This window comes from Gallus gallus, chromosome 15 (assembly GCF_016699485.2).
Source record: "Gallus gallus isolate bGalGal1 chromosome 15, bGalGal1.mat.broiler.GRCg7b, whole genome shotgun sequence".
NCBI classification, from domain to species: domain Eukaryota; kingdom Metazoa; phylum Chordata; class Aves; order Galliformes; family Phasianidae; genus Gallus; species Gallus gallus.
In genome coordinates this window covers 8816969-8827733 of record NC_052546.1, presented here as the reverse complement: position 1 = coordinate 8827733, position 10765 = coordinate 8816969, and the positions used below count along the sequence as shown (strand labels likewise).

Genomic DNA, 10765 nt, shown 5'->3' with positions numbered 1-10765 from the left:
TGGAGTTTCCTAAGGTAGGTGTTAGTTGATTTACTTGGTAGAGCAATGGTAAAGCAGTTCAGCTCAGGAGCTAAAAAGTAGTATAGAATATTACTTGTAACACCAGTGTAGAGACTTATATTATTTCCTTCTGTCTACAGTAACTTCCAAATTGTTTTTTTTTCGTAAGTGCTAACCACCAAATTGTATTTACACATTAAAATTCCAGTAGTGTTATTTTGTATTTACCTAATTCTAGCAGAACCAGTATTTATTCTTAGAGAATGCGTCTCTGTTCTAGCTAACTTAAATCTAGTCCCCAGACTTACATTTTGCTTTTTTCTCCCCAACAGTTAGAATATATTGATTGGTTCCATCCATACTTCTGTACTGATGTATTAGAGAAGCAGGAAGTTAGCTGTTGTTGAGTTACATGTGGCTGTATCCATACTGCACCTGGGCTAGCTCAAAGATCATGTAAGTTCTCAACTTATCTACATCGATTTTTCTATGACTTAGTAAATATTGGTGGCCTAAATGCCCACAGCAACAACTTCTCATACTTCTTAAAAACAGTGAGCTGCTTTCTTTTAAATACCTGGAGAATTAATTTTTAAGGATAGATTTGTTCATATATTTTCTAGTCTGCTAGGTAATTCTAGATGTATGATACTAGTTGCATTTATGATAATCAGAAGACTTGTACAACATCTGAAAAACTGGATGTTCTCGATTCCCTACAAAAGCAGCTTGATTTATGTCCTTAATACCAATTACTGCCGTGTGCCCATGGAACTCTGGAAGTTATTTTTTCCTATATGTTCTTTTTGCTCAAACAGTAGACAAATGTTTGGTTTCCCCCGCCCCCAATTACTTATTAGAGCCTTCAGGCCAGTAATACTCTTTTTGGACTTTACCTGTCTCAGATATGGTGCTTCTACATTTTTTCTTCCTTTTTTTTCTCTCAAATATACATACCTGCCAAATGGAACCAAAATGAAACTTTGACAATAAATTGCCTCTTTATATTGAAACACTGTAACTAGTTAATCACTGTTAGTAATTGCTAAATTTATTTTCTTCATGTTTTTGTAGGTGCTAATTGTTAATTAAGGGCTAAGGAGTCTTTTCTCATTCTAGTTACTGCCTTATGCAGCTCCTTTGTCAGTGAGTCTCTGACTTCTCCAGGCTAGGCTGTTGTTGAAGATTAGCTACTGAACTTGTGCCTATGGTCCCAAATGGAAATGAGAGGCATCCTGTGAAATGTTACGATTTCTGGGTGTATTTTCCTGAATTGCCATTAATCTGGATAAATCTTTACTGTCTATCATGAAGTATAAAGTTCTGTTTTGAAATGGTTTAATTTGCTGGAAGGGTGGATTCCTTTCTCCCAAACAGTGTAAATTTCAACAAATTAATCACTTATAGCCATAAATACAAGCAGATGAGAAGACGGTTGGAAGATGTTAGGAAGATGTGTGTAAAACTGAAGTTATAATTAATTATTTCTTGATGAGCCACTATATTCTTACCGTGTTTTATGTAGTTGGCTGGAAACTGTCCAGGTTTTGTACTAGGTGTCAATATCTCATAGTGTAAGTAAACATGGCTGGAAAGAAAAAGCTGCCTTCTATGAATTTCTTGCACTAGAATCTTTAGAGGAACTCTCCGGAAGAACTAGGAATAACAAGAGCTTCCTTATCACAAGATGTCCTGAAGATTGATAGTGAACTGACAAGTGCAGGTAACTTACTGCCAAGCGCTCCCAGCAAGGTAGAATTAAGCAACCAGGAGATTAACTCATGTTGGACTTGCATTAGAAATATCTTCATATGAAACGTGAAAGATAAAAGTTCAATAATGAGGAACAGCTCGTGGGTTGTATTCCTCCAAATGAGTGGCATGCAGTTATGCTGGGCCATGTGTGGGCTTGTAACATCAAGCTACTATCCAGTATATCTGGATCACAGTAATGATCAAGCTCTTTTTGAGGAGGATGAGCTTCAAGGCAGGTAAGTGAAATTATGTGGGTGTATTACTGTGAATCCATGGGTACAACTTCACAGTCCCAGAAGGAAGAAAGCAGATATATGTTATCTATTCTCTGTCAGCATGACACTCACCTGAAATCCCTTGGCAAATGTGTAGCAGGAACGCTCTTCAGCCAATCACCTTGTTGGATGAGGTGTTCTGTCTTTTTTCTCGTATTTCATTGCCTTTTGATAATTTTAAAATACACAGAGAATTGGATCAGCACACTTAGTAGACTTTGGCCTTAAATCTGTTAGGCAATTTACAAGATAACCAGTCTGTTTTGGACTATATAGCCATTCCTTTAGCATCCTCAAAAAGAGAACAAATTTGTTTTTGCATTTAGCAAAGCTTGTTTCAGAGCTGAAATGAGCAGCTTTTAGAATCTCTACCTGAATTTCAAGTAATTATATTCCATACTGCATGCCAATTTACTGTCTCATTGAAGTTTATCTTTACATGTCCTTAAACACAAGGGCAAAGGTATTTTAAAATACATATGTTGTGTGAATTCTGTCTGGAAGTGAGTGGACGTATTCCTGACAGAGAGAAACACTTTATTAATTATAAAATAATTGGACAATGTACATATAATTTTTAAAAATTGTCAAGGATTGATACATATGATTACATACATATACAAATACCATTACTTACTTATTTTTAATAAAATACTCTAGAAATACATTACTTACATATTAAGTAATAGTAAAAGTAGAAAATAAATGTATATTTGTTTATCTTACAGTTCCTGGAGTCCTTGAATGGGTGTTGTATCCTCATCAACTTTTTTTTCCTTTGCTAGAAGTGCTGTTCTCCAAAGTAGTGCTTAGATTGTCAGTATGCACAAATCCTGGTTGGCTTTGGTTATAATGCCTGGTAACTTCGAACTCCAGTGACTGTATGCATAAATTATTAGTGATAGACTTAGGTTTTGAGGTTAACATACATAGTAGCCTTGGGAACCTGTAATTAGCTGGAGTCTCTATGCTGTCATTTATTTGACTATTGCAAATCAATTTGATTTACATTATAGCCAGATGAATTATTCTAATTGCATTGGGTATTTTTCTGCAAATCCCAGAATACGTTAGGGCAAAGCACTGTGAGTTTTCTGTCAAGTGATCATTAAGAAATCACTTACCTATGATTATGCAGCTAATACGAGCTTTTTTCCCCCCACATTTTCACATCAGTTTGATAATGTAATAAATGTGATTGATTCAACTTTAGAGTTTAATTTGTAAGTAGTTGAATCTATCCATCTTCAAAAAATCATCTAGTTCAACAATATATTTAAGGAGAGAAACAAATCACATCATCCATGTGCCTTCCAGCAATGTGCTTGAAACCAAGTTATACCTTCAGCAATACTACATACCATCTATTATATTTGGAGAGCTGTATCCTCATTTTGAATATCTCAGTAACAGTCGTTAGTGTTTTCTCAAACAGAAGCTACTGAAAGAATAAAGCACCCATTTCCATCCTGAACACACAATATGGAAAGAGGCAGAACTGTGGGGGATTGGCAAGGAAAGCATTTTGTTCACAGGTGTTTCTGGCTGTTGCTGTGACCTTGGGTTCAGGAAAGAACATGTGACTTGAAAGGAGCAGAAACTAGTAGATACATTAGTAACATGGTAACCAACCAACTGGTTTCTGTGTTGAATAAATAAGGGAAAAAACAAAAGCAAAAAAAACCTGCTGTTTGTCCCATATTTACTTTTTTTTTTTTTACTGAAAAACCTAACTGTTATTTTTTAAGTACAATCCCAGGTACTTCAGAGAGAAACCTGCATAGGGAAGTCGAGTTAGAGGTGCTGGAACTTTGAAACTTGACCCAGAATAAATTATTTTTGCTGTGTGTTGTGGGGGTCTGTGCCATGAAGGGACAATCCAGTGCAATTGGGCACCATCCTGCCCCCATGGCAGAGCTGTCCTGGAGCAGTGATCCCCGTTACTGCCCTTGCCATCCAAATCCACAGATGAGAGCAGACAGCCTGAGCCTGTTTTTGGCAGGAGGTGGCACAGCTCTCTCCAAGCGCCTGCTGGCTGGCCACCATGTTGGGTGACTGCTAAAATTCCAGCATGTCCTTTAAGGGCAGGAACGAATCCCTTGATTCTCTTGTGTCACCTCAAGCTTTTTAAGGACTGCTATTTGTCTCTACTGAAACAAGTCCTATTAAGCTTCTCTGGGCTGTAAAATATCATGGGAGGACTGGGGAGCTGAGATGTTTTCTGTCATCAGCATCATCAGAGCGTGATGCTTTTAATACATAAGAACGCTCTGGTGCTGTTGCTGATTCATTCCCCTGGTTTTCACAGCTGAGACTTTCTTGCTTTCAGATAATTCCTGCACTTCTCTGTGTTAATAATGTTCATTTTTTGAACGTGGCAAAGAGAAAAACATTGCATTGAACGTCATTAATTATGGAAAAGGAATTGTACTGTGAATTTGAAAATACATCGTTTACAAGTTATTAGGAGCTCCTAGGACAGAATCTGTAGTAATTCCTGGCAAGGCTGATTTGGAAAGCATTTTCACTTTATGAGTATAGTATAAGATTTCTTCATACAATTTTAGTATAGCTACCTGTTACAATAATTTTGAATCAGTGTTTTACATTGCTAAGAAACAAATGTGTAAATTCCATAAAGTGCTCATCTAAATTTCACCTTGAAAGTTATGTTTCTTCTCCTTTGGCAGCTGAGCATTGTTTCATTGAAGAGGAAAGTTAAAATCCTAAGAGTGGGATTGCATTAGCACTTTCTAATGGTTGTGGATCTCTGGGTAAAGGTGTTAGGAATCATTTATCCTTTTATCCTGATGCAATCACAGTAACGTCTTGGTGTCAGTTAGCAGGTACATGGGACAACAGAAAGTGAACACCACCTATGAGATATTTTGTGTAAGTTATTCTTACTGGTAAATATATTTCCTGTTCTTTTAGTTTGTTCCTTTTTTATTAGGATTAAAGTGGGCTGAGAGCTGAAGCTCCCAGGTGAAACTTGAAAAAGCTGTCTGCAAGTTTAATTGCTGTCTTAGTAAATTACTTTGTTCACATTGGTGAACTGCATTTTCTTACAGGTTGTTTTTCTTCTATTTCCTGTGAGCTTTATTGTGTGATATTAATAGCAGAATTTCTTATTCTTAATTAATGTAGAACACCTCTTTGTGGAACTGTAAGGCGTAGCATTTACTATGTTAGTGAAGACATTTAGTGTGTATTACTGTTTATGATTTAAGGGAACACATTTTAAATGGCTAATAGATTTTTTTTAGTTACATTTTTTCAACTTGACCATTGCTCATTATACATTTTTCCCCCTTTTATCTGTTAAGTCAGCTCTCAACGTTGTTTCTGTTGTTTGACTTAACGCTGGTGTGTATCGGTGTTCGTCCAGAGGCTTTATCAGTGCTCAAACTGAAGGATATTGTCAATTCACCTTACCCGTATTTTACCACCGTTCCTTAAAAACAGCTATATCTTGAAATAAGACTGCAGCCTGAAACATACTTTAATTAATACAGATATTTCAGTCTCATAGCTCAGCTTTAAAAAAAAAATTACAATAAATCCCACTATGTGCTACTTGTTCTCTTCTCTAGCAGTCTTTTCATTATATGCTCTCCGTGCCATGATTTCCTTCCTCTCCCACTCTCCCTGAATAAATATATTTTGGTAACTACATGAAGATGTAACTGGTGGATGGGCCCTCTAAACTGTATGAGAATACCAGCATAGCCTGAACTTTGCTTGTGATAGGCACAGTTAGCTGTTCTCTGAGCATCTTTTAGTTTAAGGAGGAGTGTGAGGACTGAAGAATAACTTTGTGGCATCAGTGCTGCCCTTGCTTTATGTCTTTAGTGTTTGTGCCTCTGTTCATCAGCAGTGTGAGATATTTTTCTCCCTTTCTACTCCTCCCTTTTTCCTGTTTCTGTCCCTCAGTCACCACATCCTTCCTAGTGCTGCTTATCGCTGAGATATTTCTTCTCTCTGCTGCCTGTGATTAAACACCTGGAACGTTTCCAGCCTGATGACTGCACAGTTGTGCAATGAAACTCCTTTGAGATTTACTGCAGTGAGGCTGTGTCTTGAAATGCATTGCTCTGAAGGAGTCAGACTTTATGTACTCTAATTCTTTGTATAGATTTTGAGAATGCTTGGCATAGTAAATGCGTTATTACTAGAAGAATTACAGCAGCAATCTGCTTGAGGTCCCATAGTAGAAAAATGTTTGGTTGTTACAAATTGTACAAAATTCTTCATTAAGAAAATGATATTTGAAATTAGTTCTGAATCGTGTAACTGAGGTTCATCTTAGCTTCAGCTGTAAAAAAAAAAAAACAACACAGAAAAATCACTTTTGATAGAAGATATCAGAGCTACAACATTACTTTGCTGAATTGCTATCCAGTCACAATTGCTACATCTGATTCTGCATTAACTCCTGTGGTGAATGGTGGAGGGCAGTTATCTGTGTGAATTAAACTAAACATTCTGCTCAAGAAAGAATATGAAAATATGCCTTGCTGGATAGAAAATACTTCATGATATACAGACTTTGAAGCTTCTTCAGTAATGTTGTTGTAAGTTTTTAGACTGCAAGGTGCCCTCTGAAGGCTCTGTTTTTTGTTACTTATCCTCCACAAAAGGCTGTGTACCCTGATAAAACACCACGTATCAGCCATGTCTGTTTCATTGCCACCAGCCTTGTCCCAGAGTTTGAGAGCCGTTTGGCATAAAGCTGCTAATAACATGGCTCACCAGCTGAGTCTGTGTGGAATTCAAAGGCAGTTCAGCAAATGCTCTTCTATCTTGGTGAGGGTTTGGAGAGGCTTTCAATCAATGGAAAACAAATTTTCATATGTAAGTTAGCCAACTTATTGTTGTCTTAAATTCAAGTGCCAGAAAACACCACCAAAAAACAGAAAGAAGAGATCAAAAGAATCTTCTGAAGCCCTATAAGACATGACAGTAACAGCAAGTTATTGGCAGTGCTATGACAGAGGCCCTGAGGAACTGGCCACTGAGAAAATGGAAATGCATTAGAAAAATACCTTGTCTCAGAAAAAGTAGCTGTTATATTCCATATAGCATGCTTTCAGTTAGTGCCTTTGGAAATTTCTAGCAGTTTCTTATAGATTATCAAAAGTCTTTCCATCTAATTCAGCTTTTAGACTATAGCTTAACTTAATGTGACCGTGAACGCTGTGATTCAGCAAATCTATCCTAAATAATGTATTATCAAAGAAGAGAACGGATATAAGATTTTTAAAAAACAGATAGTAATGTGGTTTCCTTATTGTTTATTTGTATCCCTTCTGTACTTTTTTCATTCTCCTGTCTTTATACTCTGTCCCTCTTTTCCTTTCCCTTGCCTTTATTCTTCTCACAGGGCTCATATTTTTCCTTCTGTTATCTTTTATCCTGCTCTTCCCTGAGTCCTCTTTTGTCCTCCCTGACCTATCTTCCCACTTAAAATACTTTCTTCCTGGCCTCATGGAGCATCGCCATGGTGACTGCATGATGTCACTGCATGGGGAGCTGTTGCCCAGGAAACAGTATGATGTCATTGCACTAGAGACAGTTGCTATGGTTACTGAGTTGGCTGAGGTAACTGGGAATAAAGGAGTTGTTATCAGACCAGAGCCAGGAAATGTTCCCTTTAATGGGAATAATAAAAAAAAAGACACTTTTAATGTATTTATGTTTCAGGGCGGTTTGCCTGTGATTCAAAGTCCCCAGTTATTTTTCTGATGCAGTGTGCTCAATTTGGGCTTCTTTCAGTTGGGCTGAGTGATCTTGCTCATCTGTTTCTACTCTTGAATGTTATTGTGGACATCACACCACAGTAAAATGGAAAAAAGAACTGTGTTGTCCCGTGCTTCTGTGTAATATGTGTTCCCACCTGTTGTTGCTGTTTGCTTTTTCCTGTTTGGTTTCTGTGTTTTCTGTGATGAATAGTCCAGCCCAGTTATTATCCCAGCTGATGTCAGAGATACGCTAACAGTGAATATTACATGTCTGAGCTTGCTTCATCTGCCCCAGGCTCTGTCTGTAAAAGGCAAGCTATAATTTGTTTTCCACTTCTTTTCTGCCTTCTACCTGCTTTTTGTTTTTCATTGTAGTCATTGCAGGAGTTCCAGGAAAAGTCCAATGCGAAAAGTGAAGCAGAGATTCAATAAAAAGTAGGAGGCAGCTATTAGAGATGAAGAAATACATGCAAGATTGCACTTCACTGAGAGCAATGTGGAAATGTGTGTAGCTGATCGTGTTTCATGTGAGGATGCAGGAACGTGAATAGTGGTAACCATTTGTCTTAATAAGTCTGTGCATGTGATGTGCTGATCAGTACTCTGGCAGAATGTTGTCTATGTATATATATGTTTATATATTTACTTTTTACTTTAAATATATACACTTATATTCACTTTTTCAGACTTTCAGCAATTTGGGTGAATTATATGTCTAAGATAAAATGTGTGCATGTAAGAGTGATTACCCCTACACATTAAGGAGGGTCTCTGCTCTCAGTACCTGTGCAGATGCTCAAGCATTCACTAGAAACTGTAGTCATAAACTTGCCATTAGTTAACCAGGAAACACAGCTATTCTGATGCTTCTGTGTTTGTTGAGCCTCAAGTTGAAAACTCTGACATGGGTTACCTTACAGTTACTGTGGAGCTGAAAACAAGAATTCTATCAAAGAGGTATGGAGTGTAGTGCTGGCATGCAAATATCTGAGGACAGAAATGTTGGAGTTGCTAAATTGTTGACTGAAATCCAGGGCTCCTGAAATGTTGGGAGGAGACTGGAATCAAGACAGCATCTAAGGTTTGGCAAAACTGGGTGAAGAGTAGGGAAGAGAGAATATAATTTTGTTGGGAAAAGAGCAGAATTTTCCAGGCTTACTTATGAGGGAAACAAAGGAGTGACAATTGGGAATTTTGGGGATGAAGTAGTAAAAAGCTTTTATTAGAGTTTATCTTTTTATTCCCTTCCTCATTCAAGTACAACTGTTTATTTGCTCACTGTACTGCACAAAGTAATATCAACCTCTCTGCCAAAGTAACTGTAAAATAAAATTGTGTTTCACATCTGTATCTAGGTAGGTCAGCAGGAAACAGCAATTGTAAGAGATGGCAACAAGATAAAACAGCTAATGGAGGTGAAAAGTGGCAGTCAGTCAGCACTGAGAGGCTCATAACGGTCAGGTGAGAGACATGGGGCATCACTAAGCCTGTCTTTCAGACGTGTGTAAATGCTTAATTTCTAACCTGATAAATGTTTAGCTAATCAACATGCAATGGTGCTATTTGCAAATCTTTTGAGCTAGGGGACTTGCATCACTGTGAAATGTGGGCCAATAATCATAGAACTTCCTGGACTCACAATTTTATGGTTGCTAGAATGTAATACTGTTGAATCTGATATTGGAGTGATATATGATTCCTGCCATGAATGGCCACTGAAGTTACTTTTCTTGTTAAATAGGGTTCAGAATGACCCCTTGAATTTGTGTTTGTTTTTGTTCACTACCATACAACATGGGTTTATTATATTTAAATACATTTTAAATGTATACGTTTAAATCACCCTCTATGGTAAAGTATGAGAAAGAAAACAAGAAGATGGAGTGTATTTAACGGTCAGGAAGGTCAGTAATTGTATTCAGTGATATAGCAATACTAGAGATTGTATATTGATAAAGAATTACAGGTTTGTTTTCTACTACTGTCTACTGCTTGGGATATCTGTATGTGAAAATCTGTGCGTAGAAGGAGGAGGCACCATCCACTGTTAGACTATGGACAGTCCTACAAGCAGGGTGATCTCAGCTTTTGCTGAGCAATGCTTCCATCTACTGGAGAACTCTCTTCTCACAGTATTTACTCTATTCTGAGACCCAAAGTCTTGATAGTTAAAACCCCCATATATTTATTGTTTATGAATTATTCTGAGAACAAAGATAGTCCCTCTATTCTGTCAAGTAGCTAACACAAAGTGCTTTTACTTCTTTACATTTGAAGGATGTATAGTTATCCACTTATCTTGAGTCAGTACTCTGTGTTGTGTTTTGTTGGTTTTTTTTTTTCCTGAAATGCAGTTCTTAAGATGGTAGTAATATAAATTGAAGTACAAAATGTAGAATTATCTTGCTAGAGAGTGACTGTGTGATTTGTGGCATTAAATAATGATTTCAGGAAGAGACTTCAGAGGCTGTAGGATTACCCTCATACTCTTTATGAGCAAACAGGATTGAGGTAGATATCCATTGAGACAGAACATATATTAGTGTTGGAGTTAGAGAATTAGACTCAGTAGAATTTGCACTGCTGCTGTGCATCAGAGTTTGCCTGTGCTTTGCCAGGATCACTGTAGGAGGCACTCAACACTACTGTAATCAGTACTGATCTGCCATTTAGGGAAGTGAAAGTTTTTTTTTTTCTTGTGGCTGAGAAGAAACGCTAGGAATAGTGGCTTCCAGTTTTCTTATTAGAATCTCCCTGATTCCTTAAGCATGTTAAAGTGTCCGATTAGAAAAATTAGGAACAAACTTGTAAAATGCACAAAGACTGAATAGTAACAATATCAAAGTACCTTTGGACTTGATACAAGTCACAGAATGGCTTGGGTTGGAAGGGACCTCAAAGCCTACCCAGTTGCAAGCCGTGCCATGGGCAGGGACACCTCCCACCAGAGCAGGCTGCCCACAGCCCATCCAGCCCAGTCTTGGGCCCTGCCAG

General features: G+C 37.6%; 1 protein-coding gene across 2 annotated transcripts in view; it reads left to right on the top strand.

Moving 5' to 3' along the window:
- The window catches only part of SLC5A1 (solute carrier family 5 member 1), a 75083-nt gene that overhangs the window by 20805 nt on the left and 43513 nt on the right, over window positions 1-10765 (top strand). For both annotated transcript variants that reach the window (XM_046901087.1, XM_046901086.1), the window contains exons 4-6: window positions 333-456; window positions 8147-8324; window positions 9127-9232. The gene's annotated coding sequence lies outside the window, so the exon portion shown is untranslated. The remainder of the gene's footprint in view (window positions 1-332; window positions 457-8146; window positions 8325-9126; window positions 9233-10765) is intronic.